At 31.6% G+C, this 10,041-nt stretch overlaps 1 pseudogene; it reads right to left on the bottom strand.

Moving 5' to 3' along the window:
- Positions 1-583: 583 nt before the first annotated feature.
- On the bottom strand, positions 584-702 carry LOC111742376 (annotated as a pseudogene).
- Positions 703-10,041: the final 9,339 nt, after the last annotated feature.

Below are 10,041 nucleotides of genomic sequence, written 5' to 3'. Positions count from 1 at the left end.
CGATTATTCTGCATCAACCCGTTGCCAATTTCTTTCAAACAAAAAAGAAGAGAAAAACATTTTTGGCATCTGAGGATTCCAGGACTGAAAGCATCAGTCCTTTTTAGAAAAATCTCTTCCAGAAAAGTTTTATTTTTTCTATTTTTTTCAAAATGTCACTAGACAAACTATTAAATATTTAGGCTGCCCACATAGTACTAGTCATCTCAAAGAGAACTAAATAAATTTAATCAATTTGGGCAATTGTTAGGATGTTTTGTCTATGCAGTGAATCCAAATTTCTGTTCATTTGAACATATGAATGTTATTAAAATATCTGGAGGATCAACTGAATATTTACATTTTACAGCAATATATTTCGCTATTTGGCATAGACTTACATTGTCACATTTATCTAGCCCTTGATTAATTAATTAATTACTTTGTTATTATTTCATACTTCTTTGGCTTAAAGTTTGGACATTTTTCCTAATTTATAACTCATTTTTTTTAGGCGAGGCAATTCTTAGTTGACCTCACAGATTGCAAGGAACTTGTCAGCTTACAAGCCCTTATTATTATTGTTTTCTATTTATTTTTTTTACGTCTACAGCACCTGGTCTTCCTAGGTAGTCTCCCATCCAAGTACTAACCAGGCTCGACCCTGCTTAGCTTCCTAAATCAGACGGGATCCGACACATTCAGGGTGGCATGGCCATAGACTATAACTCATTGAGATAAATTGTTGATTTAAGTAGAGTTATTTTAACTAGTTTGCTGATATATTCAGTTGGTAGAGTCACATCAGATTTGCTTTAGTATATAAACTAGTAAAAAAAAAAAACTAATTGATGTAATCAAGAAGTATTTAGATTAAATGCTATTGGTATAACACACTAGAGCATGATGCTACATAACACTACTATAGAGTAATTAACTCCCCTTCGTATAACTCCTGTCTTAGGTGGAATGCATGTTTCGCCCTTATATAATTTAATACTCTGAGGATTATTTTTATAATTTTGCACAGATCATGGAAATTTTGATAGTCTAAAGTACCAAAAAATCTCCTTCCAATAGCCATGGGCTCTGTTATGAGTTATGTATCAGTTAGGTCTTACTGTAATATGTTTCAATATTTTACTGAATAATTACTTTGAAAATAAATAAGACAACAGAGGGAATATGTCAGTCCCATGGTATGTTTAGATTGAGAGTTAATACTGAGGTATATCCCCAAACAGATGGAAAGCGCTAGCTTAAATTTTCAGGTTTTTCATTCTTTTTGGAGGGATATCAGGAGTGACTGGCTTCTGGCCCTCACCACAGACCTGCTGAACATATTGGGCAGACAAGACAATCATTAATCAAGAGCATCACATGCCTCAGTGTTAGGGATGGAGAATTTCCATTTACACTTGGAGAGACCCTTGGCCATATGTTCTTTGGAAAAAGTTATCTCCTCTTGACTTACTCCTCACATCAAGGTAGAAACATTATCTCAAAATGGTAGATTATTCCATACTAGTTAGTAGATTCTAATTATAAAGTAACTAGTTCTCCTGTTTTATCTAGAATTGAGCAGTTTCTTGGACTGCAGATATTTCAGTGCTAAGCCTGGAAAATCTCCAGGCCAGTAAGAACACATCGGTCATTCTAAGCCTAGAATATGTACGCTTCCTGAAGTTTTTCAGTTAGTAGATATATTTTCCTGTTATTTTTCCTTATCATATTAAGATCTATGTCCTTGCTCTATAAATATTTTTAATTCATTTTTTAATTAGTAAAATTTTACACCGACCAATAACTTACCTAGAGGTTTCCATTTAAAAAAAGTTTTTCCTTGAAAAAAAAAAAAAAATTCCTTTGTTGTTGGGAAATAAGCCTGGTTTTGATGCCATGGTTTAAGTCCCTGACAGTTAAGCTCTTTTATCCTTTTAAGGATAAAAGATCTCCCAATATTTTCTCTGGAAAAATAAAAGGTCCCCTTTCTTTCTACATGAGCAACTTTCCAATCCTTCATCCTAGACAACTTGAACAAATTAGGAGAGGAAATCAGAAGGCTTGGTAGGAACTGCAACCTGAGTGAACACACCTAAATTATGAATACCTTGACTTTATTGCGTCTTGTCTAGAATGAATGGGAGTACCTTTGCTCTGTCATCTTTTGGTGCTTACCAAGTTGGCGATGTTATTTCATTTACATCTCCTGCAGTGGACAGCATTGCTAATACAAAAAAAAAGGGTTGTGGATGAAAGTCACTGACACACGTCTGTAATTTTCAGGCCTAATTAACTTATCCTCAATTTCTTATTGGTTACATTGTTTAAAAAAATCTCTATTTCAAACTAATCTCTCCAACCTCTCACATATAACTAAACTTAAATATTAGGAGCAAAATCAAAAATAGATTCTCCTCAAGATTATATTTTTTAAAAAAAAATAAATTTAACACCTGTTCCTATATAAGACACATTAAAAATGGAGTTCTTACCCAAGCTAAATTAACTCAAATTTTATTTTCATTTCCATACATTTAGGATATGTGGGTGTAGTAATTTAATTCTATTTTCGATTTATACATCACTGGCAAATTCACTACCAATTGGCTTGTTGACAGGGCCATTCCATCATGGATGAAATGAGTGCTAAGAATCAAGTCTTTTCTGTTTTCATTTTTCTGAAACTCTTGTTTTATTTTATTTTGTTTCAAATTTGGATGAGGTAGAATAAGGTCGAAAGTCTATTTTGACTCTTTTGATTCTTTTAAGATAGTTAGAACTCTGAAAGTGACCAGGTTTTATTTTTTTATTATACTTCATCTATGGACCCTATCTTTCTTGAATATAACATATTTCTAAAATATGAAAATATTTTATAATTACCACTGTCATTAGACATTATTATCAATATTATCAAAGAACATTTCCCATGACAGGGTGGAGGAGATGGAGTCACTGTGGAAAAAGTGGTGAATATAAAGGAATAAAATGAAGAACCGAAACCCATTAAGTATTTACTCTTTTTTATGAAGGTACGGATATGCATAAAATAAGAAATTAACATGAAAATTAATATATGATAGCTGCCAAATGAGTGAGAGTGTGTGGCAGCGTAGTTCAAGATGTTGAACATTCATTGAAAAATATGATGCTTGGAGAAGAGCTTGAGATGAATAATGGTGAGTTAGCCTGGCCTCTTGGACTTTTCTCTAGATGCACTCTGAGAGATGCCAGAACAGAAAAAATAAAGTTGAATATAGTGACAAAGGTAGAAAAAGTATGAGGTGGAATTTTAGAAAATTCAGAGACTGTTTCCATAATCTAGACTTTGCAATATAATACCAACATTGACAGAGGATAAGGAAATTATTTTTTGGTGTGTGTGATCAGAGGGAAGTAAAAGCAAAAAATGATTACTGTCTGGCTCAGCATTTAAGATTTATGTTTTGATAAGATATTGATATTTATGGGGGAAATGTGAAAATTGTGTACATTTCAATCATTTACGTGTAAGATAAATTAAGAATCCATTGTTAAGCTAACCAAAGATAATTCGATCTATCCAATTAAAATGAAAAAAGCTTGATAATTATAAAACTAAATAACAGAAATAAGTCAAATATGTCAACAAATACAGCAATATAAATTAAATTAAAATTTTAAAACAGTATTATTCGGGTATAATTTACATAGCATAAGGTTTACCTACTTTAGGTTTGAAGTTCATGGGTTATAGTAAATTTGTGCAAAATTCAATTTTAGAATGATTCACCACTAAAAATCCCCTGTCTATTTGCTGTTAGTTGTCAAACCCACCTTCTGCATTGAGAAACCAATGATTTGCTTTCATCATTACATTTTTTTCTTTTTCTAACAATTTAAATAAATCATATAGCTTGAATTTCAATGGCAAGCAAGGAGTATTTATTTGTCATGCCTCTGTGAGTTGACTCTACCTCATGAGTATGTATTCTAAGATTAGAGGAGCAGCAACTTCTGTGATTCTAGAAGCACAAGAAAGTAAGCACCACCACGTAAAACACTTTGGCCTTTGTGTTTTCTTAAAAAAGCTAGAAGTTTAATAAATGTTAAATATTAATCTAACTTCTCAGTGGTATAGTAATTTGAATGTGTCAAATTTTATTTTGTAGCGATTCATAAATTTCATGTTATATATAAGAAATGAGAATTACATGCATGTCTTGTAATATGGCCTTCTTACAGCTATAGCCATGGGACACCATAATGTCTCAATTAAATTAAAATGTTAAAAAAAATTTTGGCATTACATACGTTATGTTTTGTAATAGATATGTGTTATTTGATTCAGATAGAAGTTGATTAACTTTAAAAAGTTGAGCGCAAACTAGTTTCCAAAATCATAAAGATATAGTAGAGAAAATTAATTCAATTAATCCTTGATAAAGGATTAAATTAATGAACTTTTGTGTGTGTGTGTGAGCTTCCACAGATTTTCATAGATTTTACGACATATTTCAAATTGTCTGTCAGAAACACCTATAGTGATGTATGGGAGTGTGTCTCATACCTCCTTCAAACCTATAGTTAAAAAAATCCTTTTAGAAAAAGCCAATTTGCTAAAAAAGTTGTAATTTGTTTGTTCACTTTTAATTTATTTGATATTAAAGTCAAACTCTTAGCCTTTTATCTCTTCATTTGCTTCTTATCTTTTCATGTTGGGTTGTTAGAAAGTGTTTATTTCTAAGTATTTGTATATAGAGGACATTGCAACTCAGCATATTTGTTGCAAACATTTTCTCAGAATATCATTTCTCTTTCATTTCATAATTATTAGTTACAGAATATTTTAATTATATTTCAAAAGTATTGATTTTTATTCTCAGTGATTTGTTTCTATTGCTTTTCTGCTTAGAGAAAGATGTGGGCATATTTCTTAATCAAATCTTTAGTTCACTGGTGAGGAAATACAAGGAGTAAATTTGTTTAAATGTTTTTCCACTTTCATTTTTACCCTTATGGTTCTAATACAAGGGTATAACTTGTTCAATACCCATCAATTTTTGAAAGATTATCTAGGTAGGCAAGAAATAAAAAAGTATTTACTAAATACAAATGATACTGTACATATTTTGTGGCATCAATACTAAATTATTTGGTTTATGTGGGAATATATGCACTACGGAGTATTTTATTAATCTATTTTCAAAAAAGGAAAGAAAAGCTGAAGCTTTACATCATAAAATACTACTAACCTGACACTTTTAAACAAATAGACCAGTTTAGTCCTTTTTTTCCCCCTCTCTCTCCTTCAGAAGTGGCAATCAAAATATCTTTACCCTTCTTTCACGCCAAGTAGATTTAACAACATGCTCAAAAGCAGATGGAAGCAAATACTTGGAGTGAAATCAAGATTAAAATTTTTCCTTAACTGAGAAATTCAAGTTAGTCATCAAAAATATAAATGCATGCAGACAGTCTGCTTCCCATATTATGTATGTTAAAACTAGGGCCACTTATCTTCTCCCTGTAGCTTTAGTTTTACTTCACAGTTTGATCCCAGTCTTGTTTTAGGGAGGAGAAGACAACACAAACAATGAAATTGACAATAATGAGAATAATATGAATGCAAATAATAATATTATAAGTCATTTATAATTGTTTAACTATGTACAAGGTACTTTATTAGACACTTAACATAAATTTTCTGATGAGAATCCTCAATAATATATAAGTTGGTATTATAATGCTTTACAAATGAAGAATCAGAGGTAAAAATTTGCCAAAAGTCACACAGTAGCATTTATTTTTAGTTATATTTAGTTAATATATAACATTATATTTGTTTCAGTTGTATAATTCAATATTTGTATATATTGCAAAATGATCATCACAGTAAGTCTAGTTAACACATGTTACATATTGTGATGAGAACTTTTAACATCTACTCTTGTAACAACTTTCAAATATGAAAGACATCATTATTAACTCTAGTCTCCATGCTGTATGTTAAATCCTCAGAATTTATTTATTTTATAACTGGAAGTTTGTACCTTTTGACTCTCATCACCTATTTTGCCACCTCCTACCCTCACCTCTATAAACTTGTTTTTTTTAAAATATTCCACGTGTAATAGAGATTATATGGTATTCGTCTTTTTCTGTCTGATTATTTTACTTAGCATTATGACTTCAAGGCCTATTCATATTGCCAAAATGACAAAATTTCATTTTTTATGCCCAAATAATATTCTATTGTGTGTGGGTATGTGTGTATACCACATTTTCTTTATCCACTCATCCATCAATGGACACTTAGTTTCTGTGTCCACGGGGCATTGAAAATAATCCTGCAATGAATATGGATGCATATATCTATTCGAGTTAGTGTTTTCTTTTTCTTCCGATATGGTCCCAGAAGCAGAATTCCTACCTTGTACGGTAGTCTGGTTTTTAATTTCATGAGGAACTGGTTTCTATATTAAATGCACCAATTTATATTCCTACGACAGTGCCCATATGTTTCCCTTTCTCTATAGCTCCATCATCATTTGTTAGCACTTGTCTTTTTGAAAATAACCATTCTAACAGGTATGGGTTTTGATTTGCATTTCCCAAATAATTAGTGATGCTGAGCAAATTTTCATGTAACTGTTGTCTGTCTATCTGTATATCTTCTTTGGAAAAATGTCTATTCAGATCTTCTGATTTGTTAATCAAATTGTTTTTTGTGTTTTTGTTTATTGCTGTTGAGTTATATGAATTCTTCATATATTTTGGATATTGTTATTAAATATATGATTTGTAAATATTGTCTTGTATTCAATAGGTTGCATTTTCATTTTGTTGACAGTTCCCTTGCAGTGTAGAAGTTTTGGGTTCGATGTGTTCATACTGGCTTATTTTTGCTTTTATTGCCTTCGCTTTTTGTGTTTGATTCTAAGAGCTTATTGCCTATTTTTCTTCTAAGAGTTTTATGGTTTCAGGTCTTACATTCAAGTCTTTAATCCATTTTGAGTTAATTTTGGTGAGTGGTATAAGACAGTGATTCATTTTCATTCTTTTGCATGTGGCTGTCTAGTTTTCTCAATGACTTTTCTTAAAGAGTCTGTCCTTTTCCCCATTGTATACTATTGGCTCCTTCATCATAAATTAATTGACCATGTATTTGTGGGTTTATTTTTGGATACTCTGTTCTGTTGCATTGATTTACGTGTGTTTTTATGATAATACCATACTTTTATGATTATCATGCACAGCAGAATTTTAAACTCAAATGTTTTGACTCTCCAGGCCAATACTTGAAACCAGCGGAAGACATTAACCATCCTTACTGTCATTGTTGTTGGCACCCTGTTCCCTCAGTAATAAGGTTAATGTTATATACCTGACTCCATGAATCCCTAAATTGTACCAGAGTTAGTCTATAATGAAATATTTCTCCCTATATTTCTATCCTCACCAGCGTCTAGATTTCCCAGGCCTCATCTAGATTTCTTTGTGACAGAGTTCTCAGTATTCACCATCAGGCATCCTTATTACAAATACTCTATTTGCAAAATTAGCCTCCATTGATAAACAGTAATTTGGATGGTAACCTGTGCCCTTCCCCCACCCTTACCCTTGTCCACTCCAGCTCCACCTGGAATGCTAAAACTGTACAAAATTTTAAGCAATACTTAGAGAATCGTTTTTCAAATTCTCCTTTAAGAAAGCTCAAGCTTGTCTCTATACACACTCCTTTTTTCTTTTATTTTCTTTTAACTTTATATTTATGAGATCTACAGAAAGGAAGAATTGTGCTCTTAATTATTAGGGATAGAAATTCAGCATTTAAAGTACTAGATTATATAAAGCTTTTGCTGATCCATGTATAAATATATATGTAATTTAGTTCAATATAATAGCGATTAGTCAGGGATCCTGGTTTTAAAAATAAATACATACAAATCTTTAATTTTTTTTTTTTACCAATTTCCTCCTCTTCAGATAATCTAATACTATTCCTCAATTCTTTAGCATACATATTAAGCAATTTAAAACATTTTAAAAGATTAACTTTGGTAGTCGTTGACTTGTTTTTCTTTATTATTTTCCTCTTCCTTTCTCTCTCCCTCTCTCTCTCTCTCTCTCTTTCTCTCTCTCTCTCTCTCTCTCTCTCTCTCTTTCTTTCTTTCTTTCTTTCTTTCTTTCTCATTCTAAGGAGATTAGATATTTTCTTCTCTAATAAGTTGGTATAAATAATGGATAGCTTATTGAAACCCCATTGAATACAGAGGATCAATTTTTAAAAATATTCACATGCGAATGAACATGTATTCTAGGTTTTTCTAAATATAAGGGAAAACTCCAACTATTTTTAGAGATAATCATTTATATAGAGAATAAGAAATAAAGTGAATGACAATTTTTCGCTTATAAAAAAGTTGTAATTTCCATTACTTTTTTTTTAATGAAGCATAAAAAAATGACTAACTGAGACAATTTGCCAGCTCCCTTATCTAGCTGTTTGGAACTGAAAGAATTACTTATAATTTAGCTCTATATTTTTATATTGATAAATATCTGTTGGAAACTCAGCTAAATTCATTTAAAAAAAGTTTACGGAATCTCAAATTAATTCTTAACTGTTGTCAAATTTTTATAGAACTCTTGTCATGAAATATAAACTAATTTTAGTTACATGTAATGTAGGTGAAATAAACTTGTGTCTCTCTTTTTTAAATTGTTGAAAATATGTAGTTGTTATAATTGATCCTGCCTAATTCAATCGTCCATTGAGTGCAGACCTTGTAATCTAATTTAGATTATAAGCACAGTCAGTATTTAGGGATATTATAGACCTCATTACATTTTTCACACATTTCATTCCTCTCATTTCTTCTCTAGAGACACCTAGTCAATGCTCCAAAAAAAAAAAAAAAAAAAAAAAATTGACATTGGGTATCAGATCCACTTAGTTTTTCTTACATGCTACACAGCTGCAGTGAGTTATCTGCAAATAAGTTTCTATCCTGCCTATTTTATTTCATGGTTTACCTCATTTTCATCATACCCCATTCCTTCCAATATCTTGAATGGAGTCTTGGGGATACGGTCACTTACAAATCCATTCGAGACTGGTTTCCCCTACTCTTATTAAATGCTGAAGATAATTACTCGAGAACATTACTTTTCACCTCTTCCTCTTACTGAAATACGAAAAATAAATTGAGATAAGATTTTTTATTATTGAAATGGCTTCATTTATTGTGGTTATCCAGTTGACATTCATATTTATTTTGTTTAATGTCTAATATCTAATGTATATATCAGAATTTGGCATTCTATTTTAGGATGGGTTCGAGTGCGGTCATTGTATTAGTAATTGAATTATTCATCTTTTTTTGACAATTTCTCTGTCAGTCCTCACACAGCAACATTAGACATAAAATCTGCTTTTATGAAATTCACAATAAAGTAGAATTTATAAAACAATTACACAAATAGTTTAATAGAAAGAGAAATGTGACATGGACAGTCAGAGACATGTGAAGAATTATGGAGTAACAAAATAGCTTCCCTCTGTCTGGTGTTCTTTTAGTTTTTGTCTTTGGCTCAGTTATTGGGAATCACAAGTCACATGTGACTTCAGTTGCAATGCGCCTGCCTGGCAAGCCTCATCATTATCTCGTTCTGGACTTTATCCAGACTATTTGCACGTCTTTATCCACAAAATACATCAACTCATTCCTTATGCAGGCACTGCTAACCATATGCTCCTACACCAGTATTAAGTAGTGAACTCATCTCTGAAAGTCTTAGAGTAATTTACGCAGAAGCAGTTATTGTTAATCAAGAGTTTCCCATCTTGAGAAAGACAATGACTTGTGACCTTGTAGAATCATAAACTATTTTTTATTCAGAACCAGCAGTGTCTTCTCTTCGAATCCCCTGTGAGTTTCATACTGACTTTGGAAATTTGGACAACAGGAGGTAGGGTTTATGAAACAGGCCAGCTGGTTTTGAAGAGCCAGATGCTATAAATACTTCCATGTCTCTTAAGACATGGCTGATGATGCTACAGCTCAGGAGTGCAGC

Source organism: Pteropus vampyrus, unplaced genomic scaffold (genome assembly GCF_000151845.1).
Source record: "Pteropus vampyrus isolate Shadow unplaced genomic scaffold, Pvam_2.0 Scaffold92, whole genome shotgun sequence".
NCBI classification, from domain to species: Eukaryota; Metazoa; Chordata; class Mammalia; order Chiroptera; family Pteropodidae; genus Pteropus; species Pteropus vampyrus.
This window is presented reverse-complemented; position numbering and strand designations above follow the sequence as displayed.